Raw genomic sequence first — 13,271 nt, 5'->3', positions numbered from 1 at the left:
GCAGCTCACACCATCTGTAACTTCAATTGCTGGGGTTCTGGCACCTTCTTCTGGCCTCCACAGGCATCAGGTAGGCAAAGACTAAGGGAGAGGAGGTGGTGAGGGGGAGGGAGAGAGAAGAGAGAGAGAGATTAATTTCCTTAAAATGTTGGCCAGGAAGTTAAGCATGTTCTAATTTCCATCCTTTCCCAAGTAGTTTAGAAAGTATGGGCTGACATAGCTTATGAACATCAATCATACACTCCCGACACAAATGTCTTGGACACTGATTTGTCGGGATCAGATTGCTCAAATCTCAGTCACTCACCCATCAGCCTTTCCATTTCATGTGTTCACCTACATATCTAAAATCCAGTTAATTCTTCTCTTTATGTGTCTTTTTGAAAGCTCAAAGATATTCATGGGAAATGATGAATCGATGTTATTGGATTGTATTGGGAACTGCAGTTCGTTGGTAACAGGCAATTGCTCAAACCTTTAAGCAAGTGTAAATACAAATACAAAACTATTAAGTAGATTTGTTCATGTATGATTGAATATTGCCTCTTATTGGAAAAGTGTTAGAAATTCTCTGTTGATAGGGTGGAAATGTACAAACTTTGGAATCAGGGTGACTTAGGGTCAAACTAAAACTCAGGTCCCAAATGGTCAGCCCTAAACACATGTACAAGCAACACCAAGTGGACTAAATGGTGTGTGTGTGTGTGTGTGTGTGTGTGTGTAAAAACAATAATAAAAGATCATGAGTTTGAGAGGAGTTGGGGAGGGTGACATTGGAGGAATTTGATGGGTAGCAAGGAGGAGAAAATTATGTAAATATGGCACTCCTGTATGAAATTCTAATAATAATTAATAATAATAAACTTGAAATGCATTTCCCTCTCAGTAATTTATTTAACTTTGATAATTTTCTTCAGTGACTGACAACCAATTTTGCATGCATGAAACAGCATAATAAAAGCTGTCTCACACCTACTGGTGTTAAAAAAAAAAAAAAAAAAAAAAAAAAAAAAAAAAAACTCAGTGGCATTCCTAACTAGTATGGGACTTTAGAGACAACCTAATATTCTCCTTTCCTCGATGTTTGTTTCTCGCTTTGCTTTTTAGACAGTGTTTATAAACTGTATCACTAGATAGATGATAAGGACAGTATTAAATTTTTTAGAATAGTTTATCATTCCATTGCTGACCACATACCAGAACTGTTTCAAGTGCTGAGGGTAAAATGAAGGTTGACTAGATGGAGTTGAAAACATGAGCTCAAAGGCTTGGTTTATCACCATCTAAGTCATTTAACAGCTCTCAGCCTGTTTCCTCATCTGAAAAATGATTATGGTGATTGTTATTTACCTCAGAGAATTTCAGTGGGAATGTCACAATACCTAATGGAAAAGCCATTGCTAAACTGGTAACATTTCTGTTTTTAACACACACACATACACACACACACACACACACACACACACACACACACACACACACACACTTGTAGCTTATTATGTGTTTGAAAAGCTCGTGTTCTGAAGAGTTGGACATTAAAAACAACTGGTCTTTCACAAAGCACAGTATGGGGCAGACCATACAACCTGTTAGAAAACCATGGCCACAATGCTAAGATAAAACCGAAAGAAAGAATTACCAAGACCTGTTAAATTAGAATGAGGAAATGCATCCACACTTACATGCTACAGCTAATATAGGACTTTACTTTGAAGCTGGCAAAGTTTGCTTGACAGAAGGCTGAGAAATGATGAGGCTTGTGAGTGAAGCCAGAGAATATGCCCAAAGACAGGGGGGGGTACCACACAATAAGCTTTTCCAAGATTTATCATCTTTGGGGGGGAAAAGTTTTATACTGCTGTCATCCCACTGGTCATCAGCCTTGCAGTAACTCTGTCTTGCTGTAGTTCAGGTTACAGTACTATTCATTAGAGCAGTGTGGGCCACATAGGTAGCTGCCATGTTTCAGGCCTCCATAAACTTATGGACTTCATTATCAGGATAAGCAATCAATCCTAGAAGTAGTATTCAGTAAGAGATGTATCTGTGTCCCGTTCCTCCAGACTTCTCAGACTGATCAGGGTCTGTCCTCTCTTCTCCTTAGTCTTAGGGTTCCTCTTCTTTACTAGCCTGTAAGCTCCTTGAAAAGGGTGCCTGATATTCATCTCTGTACTCTAAGGGCTCAGCATAGCATCCCTGGAGCAGAACTGTTGCATTGTTGAACTTTTAGTAGCCAAGGTAAACCTCTGGACCCTTTGAGGTAGCACCAGGGTTCATCTGTAGGCAACACAAGATGAGGATTGGAAGCTCTCTCAGGGACAGTGTATGATACTTTATATCTAGGCATGCACCTGTTGCTCCAAGTATGACAAGATGGATCACTGGATCTCTATCTTTCTTCATAAAGAGTTAAATGCACATCTGCCTCCTCAGCCTTCTTCCTTCCTCTCGCCATCCCTCTGTACCTTTCTCCTTACCTCCCAACAACTGTCCACTGAGCACTGTTCCATGGAAGGTTTTGACACGGTCTCAAGGATGGAGTGGTATACAGTAGGCATGTAGCTTAACATGTTTCCTATGGTTCTGTCTCCAGGTTGCTGGGAATGAATTTCTGGCTGTATCCTTTATTCAGTATACAGATTTGACTCAGTTCCTCTCTGTCTCATAAAGAGCCTTATCTATAAAATGAGGCTCATAGTAGAATCTATTTCAGATTGTGAATGTTCAATGAGTTTGTTTCTATGCCCATATCATAGTACCCAACATAGCAAATACCTAATAAATATGAAGTGTAATTGCTAGAGTTATAGTTTCTATGTAGAAATGAGAAATCAACCAATTAGCATAAACCACAATAGTAAATAAATGCTATGAATAGAAGTAACTGGGCGGGAACTGCCTCTGACCTCTGACTAGGAAGCACTTAGGATATGATTATGTTGAATATGTAAACAGAGTCTGATGGGAGTTGGGAGTAATTGCACCTGTAGATCTGGAAGATTTCTAAATTCCCATCTGGCCCTGAAGATGAACAATAAGGACCATCTTTAAGGAAAATCATCAAGGAAGGGTTACAATATAATGAGCAAAACAGACAGACAAGAGGTATTGTGAGCCAGAGGTGAGATAGTGATAATCCCAGGCAAGAAAATAGCCCATCAGTGACCAGATGTTGAGCACTTTCCTCTACAGAGTCTGCACTTGGCCAATACTCTTAAAGAAACTTTGTTTCTCACTACATGTTCCAGTGTCACTGGAGACTGTTGGATTTTTTCTTTTTGCTCCTTCCTTCCTTCCTTCCTTCCTTCCTTCCTTCCTTCCTTCCTTCCTTCCTTCCTTCCTTCCTTCTTTCCTTTCTCTCTTTCTTTCCATTGCTATTACTGCATGGGCACTGGCTCCTTCCATATTTAGAGGACTCAGAACTCCACACAAGATATTTTTAGGACCCTTCTGTTATTCCTGTTATATTCTGTGCTACTAAATCCACTGAGCTATTAGATTTCTTGGTGGTGGTGGTAGAGGTGTTGGTGGCTTATTTGTTGTGTTTATTATATCTGAGCCCATTATAGAATCTAATAAACAATGATTTCTAGATACTGTGGTCTCTATCCCTATGTCTAAATTAGTGTTTGGTGTCAGAGACAAAAGTGTGGGTAACCTTGAGTACTCTTCTCATTTGCCATTTGGTTTTTAGACATTCATACGGATGGAGCAAGGAATATGTGCTAGAGTGACATCATTGGTCTTCACCAGTAATGTAGACTTCTAACTTGTTTTACTAAACAAATTAAAGTGGGTTCAGGGTTGTCTTTTAATATTAATAGTTTCAGTCTCACTCTATGATAAAAGAGAAAGGGGTAAAGGGACACGTATCAGCTGGGAATTTTATTACAGTTTTCCTTGCAAAGTCACAGGCCACCAGGATCTCACTGTCTGGAGTCTTTGTGGGTGGGATCCCAAACTGAAACACCACTCTCCGGTCCTCTCTAGATGTGAAGTTCTCAGGATACTGAGGCAGCTTTTCTCTGTCTCTTGTCATTTATCACTGGCCAGCACCCATGCTTCTTAGAGTCTATATGCCCCTGGTCAAACTGAGGGTAAACCCTTTAGTGTTGCTGTTGGTCCTCCTCCCATTGGCTTCCTCTCCTCTTACAGACCTCAGAGCTTTCATTTCAATGGGTTCTAGCTGTGCTTGTATTGCTCTACTCTACAGGTCTTCCTCACTTGTCTACTTAGCTGTGTGGATCTGAAAACAGTGTTTATTAGTGATCTCATCTGCATCCACACTGACTTTGGATAATCTGATGTCACTTGTGAGGCTCTTCATTCTCAACATGGTTTTACCAGACTGGGTTCTAAGCATGTCTCATACACACTCTTACCAACCCCCAACTGCTGTGGTGCCTGGGTTTCTGTCAGGAGGAATACCCAGGGCAATTATTTATAACATCAGCTCACTCAGATCAAAGAGTACTTCTGAATATTTTTTTAATTTAGAACTCCAGAAATTTTCTTAAAGCCATTTATATTAGAACCCTCTTCTCACTGAGCCCAAAAAAGAGATTGGGTTACCCCAGCTCTTGGCTGTTTGTAGTTCAACGCCAAACTGGTGTAGGCTGGAACAAGGATGATGATGATGGAGGTGGTGGTGATGATGGTGCTGATGATAAAGATAACAATAATAGTCCTATGAGAATATTATTATCCCCATTTTACAGATATGGAAACTTAAGGCTCAGAGCATTCACACAGCCATACAGGTAGGACTTTGCAAAGGCAGGATTTACAACTGGTTCCACGTGACTCCAAGGCAGGTCTCTTTCTACTCAACTGCACTGCACCACTCCCCAGGTGATGCTCCAGGTCAGGATCCTTGTGGGAACAACAGGTCTGTCAAGTTCTGCAGGGCTGAGCTGTTTATCATTGTGGAGGACACTCATCACTGTGCTAATTACATTAATTGCTGCCCACTCTGAGGCGAGGTGGGTGGCTTAACAACACCTAGCAACACGGTAATGATGCCCAGGCCTGCCTTTATGCTGAAAACATCTGACTTTTTTTTTTTTTTCAACTTCTTCCTGTGATGGCCAAAGACGGTAATTATAGGTTGGATTGGTTGGGAGCTAGTTGCTGTCTACCATGTAGGGGAAAGGTCAAGCCTATGAACTTTGCTCTTCATCAGACTCTTTACTGGAAGCAGAGAGGGAGGATGCAGGTTCTGAAGCATCTGTTGTAATCTCATGGTTGCATAGAAGCAGGTACTCTCTTACCCTAGGTCTGTTTGAGAAAGCCTGGTCAGCTGCTTGACATCAGAGAGCGAGGGGGAGAGGAGACAGGCTTGGAACTCAGAACTAACAATTAATGCCAAGGCCATTGCACCCCTCACCAGGACACTGATATTTCTACAGTCAAATGCTCTACCACTGAGCTATCCTCCTATGTGACACTGATATTTCTGATACTTAAATAGAGCTGTGTAGTAGCAGGGTCCTGCCAGGCACCAGAAAACGTGTTTGTGGCATTCGCCATTTCTTAAAGATGAGTGCTTGAGATGTTAGCTGCTCTACCTTCTTTCCTGAGCTTCCACAAGAAGTTATTTGTAAGTGTATCAAACACAAACTAAGTTAGACGCAAGTCACAATGTTTTCTGCTTGATATGTTAAGTAATTTGAAGACTTCGGCCTACTTGTTGAGAAGAGACAGGTGGCTTTGGTAATTCGTCGTAATTGAGTAAGTGACGTAACTTCCACAGAAAGCAGAGGATAATTTGGGAGTCATTGGCTTTGGAATGCTGTGCATTTGTGTGCTTTATGGGTGTGCCCATATCATATGTGTGGGTATATATGTCAATGAGTTTATTCAGTGTGTGTTTGTGTTCTTCCAGAAGTCTTAGAGTAGTGCTGGGTAGATGACCTGGCTCCTATCACTGCCAGAGCTTGAGCCTGAATGTTCCCCAAAAACCATGTGTTAAAGGCTTAGCCCTCAGCCTGCTGCTGCTAGAAGGTGCATCTGGAATATCCTTTAATAGCGAGAGTATAGTGGGACACTGGTCCATTCCTCTTTTTGTCCTGTCCATGAGGTAGATGGGCCTCTTTTGGTATACACTCCTGACATGATGGTCCATGTTAACACAGGCCCAAGGCAAGGAAGCCAATCACTCCCAAACTGAAATCCCTAAAACTGTGAGCCCTTTTTCAAACTGACTGATTCGTCACAGCAGCTCTTACAACAGAAAGCTAACTAACAAGCCTACCATCTTTCTGGGAATGAGGTTAAAGGTATGTTCTACTAAATCTTAGAACAAGTTCATTCTATAACAATATAGAGAGGAAAAGATAGAGATAGACCAGAGTTTGAACCTTGGCTCCACCTTTTATTATCTGCTATGCCTTGGACAAGTCACTTAATCTCTCTGGGTATTGATTTTTCTCATTTCTAAAAATAGGGATAATAACAGTCCTGACCTGATGGTATTCCTACAGGCTAGGAGGTTTCTGAGGGCAGGAACTATGTTTGCATACTACTGTGCCCTCAGCCAGAATGAGGTTTGAGCTGAGCAGCCTTTGGCCTTCAGCTAACACTTCCATTCTTAATCTAATATTCCCCAATTGGCTGTGCAACCTTGGAGAGATTACTTAATATTTGTGAACCTGAAATTTTTGTACCTATAAAATAGGGGTTTGTCATTCTTCCTTGAAGTGATTATTGTGTAATAAGATGGGTTAAACAAAGGCTTGAGAGCACAGAGGAGGTGCTGGCAAAGCTAGCTTCTCCCAAAGTCTAGTCTCCATCCTGGGGTGTTGCATTCAACAACAGCTGATTGAATTGCCACCTGGTCTGTCAAACATACTCTGTTCTTGCCTGCCGTTTCCTCTTTCCCCGTTCTTACTTCCCTGTCTTCCCCTCTTGCTCAGCTCTGCTGTGACTGAGGTCCCCTGTCTGGACCAACTCCTGTCCCTGGGTGCTCAGCAGCTTTCTCACTAGCCTTGCTTCTCTCAGTCCCTCCTTCCACAACCCTGGGCAGATCCTGTCACTCAACAATGGCCTATTGCCTATCTGAACATCCTGTGGCAAACTCTCTGACCTTATGATGCCAGAATAGTAGAGACTGAAAAGGCCACATCAAAATTAACATATGAAAGAAGCTAGTTAACAGAAAAAGACTGAACACCCTTCATACAACAAATGGAGCAGGCTCAAGAAATAAATTTACATGGGCCATATTATAGGTGCTGCTCATGGCAGAGCTCACTAGCCAACCCCCCATGCCTCTCCTTTTCTTAATAGACATCCCTATTTCTATTTCTAACCCCGAGTCCCATGTCTAACTCCTTGCTGTAGGACACAAGAACCTGAATGCAGAATCAGATCTGTGCCTCTAACACCATCCCCAGCTCTGGGTTCCTCTGGATGTCCCAGACACGAGGGCCTCCAGGCTGTGACTGGAAGTTCCCAACACATTCTAGGTATGGGGCTTTGCACCTGTAGTCCTTTCTTCCTTCTGACTGGCACTCTTACTTCCTCGAGCCTCAGCTCATGGGCTGCCTCCTCAGAAAGCCCTCCTCCATGATTTATGTAAAACAATGCCACAGTTCATTCATGTTGTTTTCTTCCTTCTCACCTCTAGGTGATACAGTATGTATGGATTCATTCTTTTTCTTTTTTTCAGGGGTGGGGATCGAAGACAGAGCCTCATACAAGCTAAGTCAGTGTGATTCACTTATTTTTTTTAATTCTCCCCCACCACCACCCAGGTAACATGTGAATTTACAAAAACAGGTTGTATGTGCCTTCTGCAGACCAAGGCACATAGTAGGTGCTCAATAAATACCTATTATGGTTTGAATGTGTGTGGCCACTTATGAAGTGGTAGGGAGGAGAGTACAGGATACTATAGGTAATTCCAGACCTTACATGGCCCACTGAGCAGATGGCTACTGGCAAGGCCTTCTATGGAAGTCCTACTGTGTGCAAGATAGGTTCAGGGGCATCAAGACAATGAAGAGCACAGTTTGTGCTGGCCTTTTTGCCCTGTGGCTCCTATAACAAATGACTATAAGTTTGGTAGCTTAAACAGTAAAAATGTATTTTCTCACCCTTCTAATTGCCAGAACATCTGAAACTAAGGTGTTAGCAGGGCTGTGTTCCTTTTCAGGCCTCCCCTTTTGGGGGCCAGGGATTGCTTGACTTGCAGCAGCAAATTCCAAACTGTCTTCTCTGTCTCTCTGCATCCCAAATCTCCATCCATCTCCTTTTTCTGATGAGAACACATCAGTGAATAGAAACTTCAATGGGAACTCCAAATGGTCTCATCTTAAAACCTTTAATTACTTCATTCTGTAAGGACTCTGCTTCCAAATTAGGTCGCTTTGTAAGGGCTGGAGCTTAGCACCTGGTCTTATTGTTTAGGGACACAGTTTAACTCATCACAGTGTTTTCCAGGAACTTTTTAATCAGAGGATGGGACAGACACAGTTTAGCAATCAGTATTCTAAGCAAGAGTGAGACAAACCCTTATGCCCCTGGGTAGAGGGATTATTCTGTAAGTTTTGGTCAGGGTACAATCCACAGAGTCCTTGCTGGGAAGCAGAAATGACAAAATGCAGTCCCTGTCCCCCCCCCCAAATATTCATGGAGCCATGTGAGGAACAGAAAAGTAGGTCTGCCAGTGTAGCATGGAAGGACATGGCAGAGGTGGAGGTAGGAATGGGGCTTGGAAAAGAAATAATGAGAGTGGGTTGGAGGGGAGGTGGCCAGAGAGAGCTTCTTGGAGGAGGGGCTGTCTCACCTGGGGCTTCAAGACTGAGAGAATAGGAACCAGCCAGGCCAAAAAGCAGAAGAGGCCTATGAAGGTTGGAGGAACAGAGGACAGTGTGCCTGGCCCTGTGGGTCCCAAACATAGAGGTGGAAAGGGAATCAGCCAAAAGAGGGTGTCGTACACCATCTAGGTGGACTGGAAAGCCACAGAAGGACCCAGGAAGTGATATTGCTGGACATGCATATTAAAGTACAATAATAAAATAAAGAAAGCCTGTTGAGAAAAGTGGTTTTCTAAGATGTTTTAAAATCATATTTGTGATTCATTTTTAACAAGTCTAACCTATGTGCAGAAAAGCATTCAAGACACAGGAGTGCATCAGGATGAGCCACTGCAAATGACGCCAGCCTGTGTGTACAGTGAGGACAGCCATTCGCCTGTGAGGAGTGGTGGGGGAGGTAGGCAGGCAATCCCCAAAGCTCTGCAGCCCAGGCAGATCCTTATGTCCTTCTCTTAAGTTTGTCAAAGGACAGTGTGGGCCTGCAACTGGACTGGAGCCCTCAGTGTGCTCTGCCCTGGGGTGGAGAAACTGAGGACTCTGAGTGACCATGGCAGGCCATTCCACTCTGCTTCTCTCAGCTTCTTTCTCTTCAACCGTCTGACAGTAGAGTCACTGCCCTCCTCCTTCCTTGTGCTCAGAGCCCAGAAGACAGCTGTGGGAATGAGATGAAAATTTGTTTACAGTTTAGGGTCAGGGCCAACTCAGGACAACATGTAGGCAAAGGTAGTGGCCAGGAGTTGTCTCCAGACTCTGGAGGCTGAATCTCCCTCCATTAAAAAAGAAGGGAAGTTGGGGAAAAAGGCCTTTGTCTTTCTTTCTTTCTTTCTTTCTTTCTTTCTTTCTTTCTTTCTGTGAAGAAAATGTCTTCACAGACGTCTGCAGATCAGTCTAATGAAGGCAGCTACTCAACTGAGGTTTCCTCTTCCCAAGTGACTAGGGCCAAGTGGACAAAAACTAGCCAACATAACACACATTTGGTAAGGACAGCATGTGTCAGCCCACCCCTGCACAGCAGTTACCATGTGATGGTGCCTGGCCCTGTGGGACTTCTAGGTTAGTATAGTTCGAGGGACTCTCTTCATCTCAGGTGACTGAAGAAGTTTTTAAGGCCCCAGAGAGCATCAGTAGCTCAGAGTTCCATGACAGGCATGTCATGGGAGCTAAAATAGAGGTTAGGTAAATAAGTCAATGCAAGTACCTTTAGGCAGCCCTTGTGGTGACACTAGAGTGGGTTGACTCCTTGGAGTCCAGGGAGATTGCAGGAACTTCGGCAAAGGGTATATGTAATTGCCAAACTGTTTTGCTTGTTGAGACATCTGTGGATGACAGGACCTGTCCCTACATGCCTGGTTCTCAAGAGGGTCACTCACAGGAACAGGGATGGCCTCACATGCTGTATTCTTTCCCAGGCTGGAGCAGGTGCAGATGCTGGGACTCAAGGGGAGAAGAGTGGCCAGGGAATAATGCCAGAGGACGCTTGCAAGTTGTAGAGTGCTGTTTCATCTCATCAGAGGGGCTCTGGGCATCTTGAGGAGTGTATAGCCAGGAGCACCAGCCTCAGAGCTGTGATCAGGCAACTCTGTAACAGAAGCTGGGCTTCTAAGATGGAGACTGCCTTAGATTTGAAAGACCTGGATAGAATATTGGGCAAAGCTTTACATTTCCCTCAACCAGTTTTTCACCTCCTAACATCCCAATTGTAAATGCTACATCGGATATGATGTGTCTTACACATCTATGCTGGTTTTAGGTGCTGTAAACCTACTAAGTAGTATTTGTAATTCAATCTTGTGTGTTGGGAGGTCTGGGTACTGTGTCTGTGTATACCACTTCCTTTCAAAATGACTCGAAACCTCTCTTGCTCATTAGGATGGGTATATTTGAGTCAAGCTGGTAGCCATGGTGCCTACAGCTGTGTTACAAATACTCTGGAATAAATGCATTCCACTACTTGCTTGGGTTTTCTTCAAGCCAAGCCCACTGAAACAAAGGAGCTGCAGCTTCCAGGAAAGCTGCTGTGGTGTAGCTGGCTAGGACTGATGGTGGTCCAGTAACAGGTTGGCTTGGCAAGCCAATTATTGGCCTCTGGCATCATTTACAGCCAGGTGGATCTCATCGACTGCTGTGGTCCCTTACATCCCGCCCATTTCTTCGTGGGACTTAACGTTGAGCACAGAGCATGGAAGTCATATGAGGACCCTCAAAGATTTGCTGGGTAGTCAAAGGAGCTGTAGCCCTAGTACCTGCCAGGGCTTCATTAGGGTCCAACTGGCTGATTGGCTGGTGGCTAGTTCTCTTGGGAACCAGAACAATCCTAGGGCACATTGAGTAATCGGCTTTCTTTTCCCTCCTGGGGCAAGAGTCAGTACAGGGAAAGTGAAGAAACCTGTTTGGGGCAGCAGTGGGGTGGGCGTGGGCAGGGCCCTACCCAGAACTCTGTGGCAGGACCAGTTTCCATTGCTTCCGGACCGGATGCAGGGCTGCGATCCGGGCGGAGACTAGAGAATTGCGCCCAGGGGGTGCACCTGTACGTTTTTCTGAACAAAGCTCGCCAGGGGTAGGACCAACGTCTCTGGGTCAGCAGTCACTGGGCGCTTCCGGAAATCCGCCGAGCGGGTGGGGCCAGTAAGTAGTAGACCAGTGGACCCGCAGGTGAATGACCCTGCTGCGGGGTGGGGGCGGTGGTGCCCAGAGACACTGGCACCTCGTATGTTTGCTCTGGCGCCTTTCTGGGCATCGCCATTGGGTGGGGAAAGGTGGAGACAGCGTTAAATTTGGACCCAAGCTATTCCATTGGACAAGCGACTTATCCCATCTGGCACCGTGCTTTCCAAGATGAAAAACGGGAATGAATCAAAATAGCATAACAGTTGAAACAGTACTTCTAGTAGGTGCTCAGTAAAGCGAGGTTCCCTTCTTTCAGGCTTACAGCCCCTGCCCTTCAGTCGCGCCCACAGAGGAGGCAGGTGGCCTGGCCTGGAGACAATTCAAAAGCCATTTTAGCCTCGGGTTGCTTGTCTAGCCAGCAGGATGGGGCATGCGGGCGGGTCCCTAAGGTCGAATTTCGGTCGGGTTTCTGTGATCCTGGGAGGGAGTTTCAGTGCATTCTTTCACGTACTCACTCGCAGATTCTTATCAGGCTGCTTCTCTTTGCCTCCCCCAGTGGCCCTCCAGCGTTTCATCCTTACAAGGCCAGTTTCCACCCTTGGCTCCGTATGTAAACAAAGCCTGGGCTTTCAGCGGCAGGTCCCCACAGGTCTAGCCCTCTGTGCCAGCCAAGCAGGAGGTAGAGCCAGAGTCTGGCTCCTGGCTCTGTGACTCCAGCTCCGTGACTCCTGCACTGCTACCAAGTTCCTGCCGCTGCCTTCCCTCACACACTCCAGAGTGAGAAATTCTAACTGAATGTGTATGATTACAGAGCTCAAGCCATTCTTCCACCCTGTGTGCTTTTTATCAATGGCATTGCAAAAGTACTAACTAACCTGTGGTATAGAGTGGAGGTAAAAATTGGCCCATGATGATTAAGAGCTGGACTAGAGCCAGAATGTCAGGACTCTCTGAGCTCTCGTGGGTACCCCAAATGAGGATTGAGCCATATTGTAGGCCACAGGCTGAACCCCCTGTGTGACAATCTAGTTCTCAAGTTATAAATGTACATTCTTATTAAAATAGTAATGAGAAAGACTGTAAAACTAAAAATTATTTTAGCTGAAAATAGGAGATATAAAGAAAATCCTGGCAGTTTCTACACTTTCCTCCATGCTGTAAATACACTTGATGCCCTGTGCACAGTTGCCTAAAACCAGGCTTAACCATATGAGCTGAGAGCAAGAGAGGAGTGAGAGAAGTAGAGATTTCAGTCTCTCAGGTACTTTGGGGCGGGCTGGGGGCCGGGCGGGGGGCGGGGGACACGACTCTGAACAACCAGAGCAGTGGTGGCTAGTGTTATAGGTTTAGCTGGTGGGCAACAGTCCTTCTCCAGAAAGTTCCTTCTGTGGGAACCTGCCTGCTTCCTCCTCCAAGACCTCCCTGGTGTAGGATACACAGGTAGGTGTGTGTGTGTGTGTGTGTGTGTGTGTGTGTGTGTACGTTCCTGCTGTATGTCTGTCTCTGGTGCAGTCACTGCTCCAGGCTGGCTAAATACAGCATAGCCCAGATTCTGAGTCTTATGGCCAGTCCCAGGGGGTGAGGTAGGGCCTGACTGCTCTTCAGTCTCTGTAGGACAGTCACCAACTCTATAATCTTGAGAACATGACTTGATCTCCCTCAGTCTTAGTTTCTGCATCGTTAAATTGGGGTTGGCAGCACTTACCTCATATAATTGTTTTGAAAACTGAATATATACATATCTATAAAGCCTAGGATATTTAAAAAACAATTAATGAAATGTTCTGTTTCACTTGTTATTGTTAGTAGACAGGTCTAAGTAGAACTCTCAGGCCAATTAAGAAC

Source organism: Cricetulus griseus, chromosome 2 (genome assembly GCF_003668045.3).
Source record: "Cricetulus griseus strain 17A/GY chromosome 2, alternate assembly CriGri-PICRH-1.0, whole genome shotgun sequence".
Taxonomy (NCBI): Eukaryota; Metazoa; Chordata; class Mammalia; order Rodentia; family Cricetidae; genus Cricetulus; species Cricetulus griseus.
The sequence above is the reverse complement of the archived record's forward strand: the minus strand, read 5'-3'. Positions refer to the sequence as shown.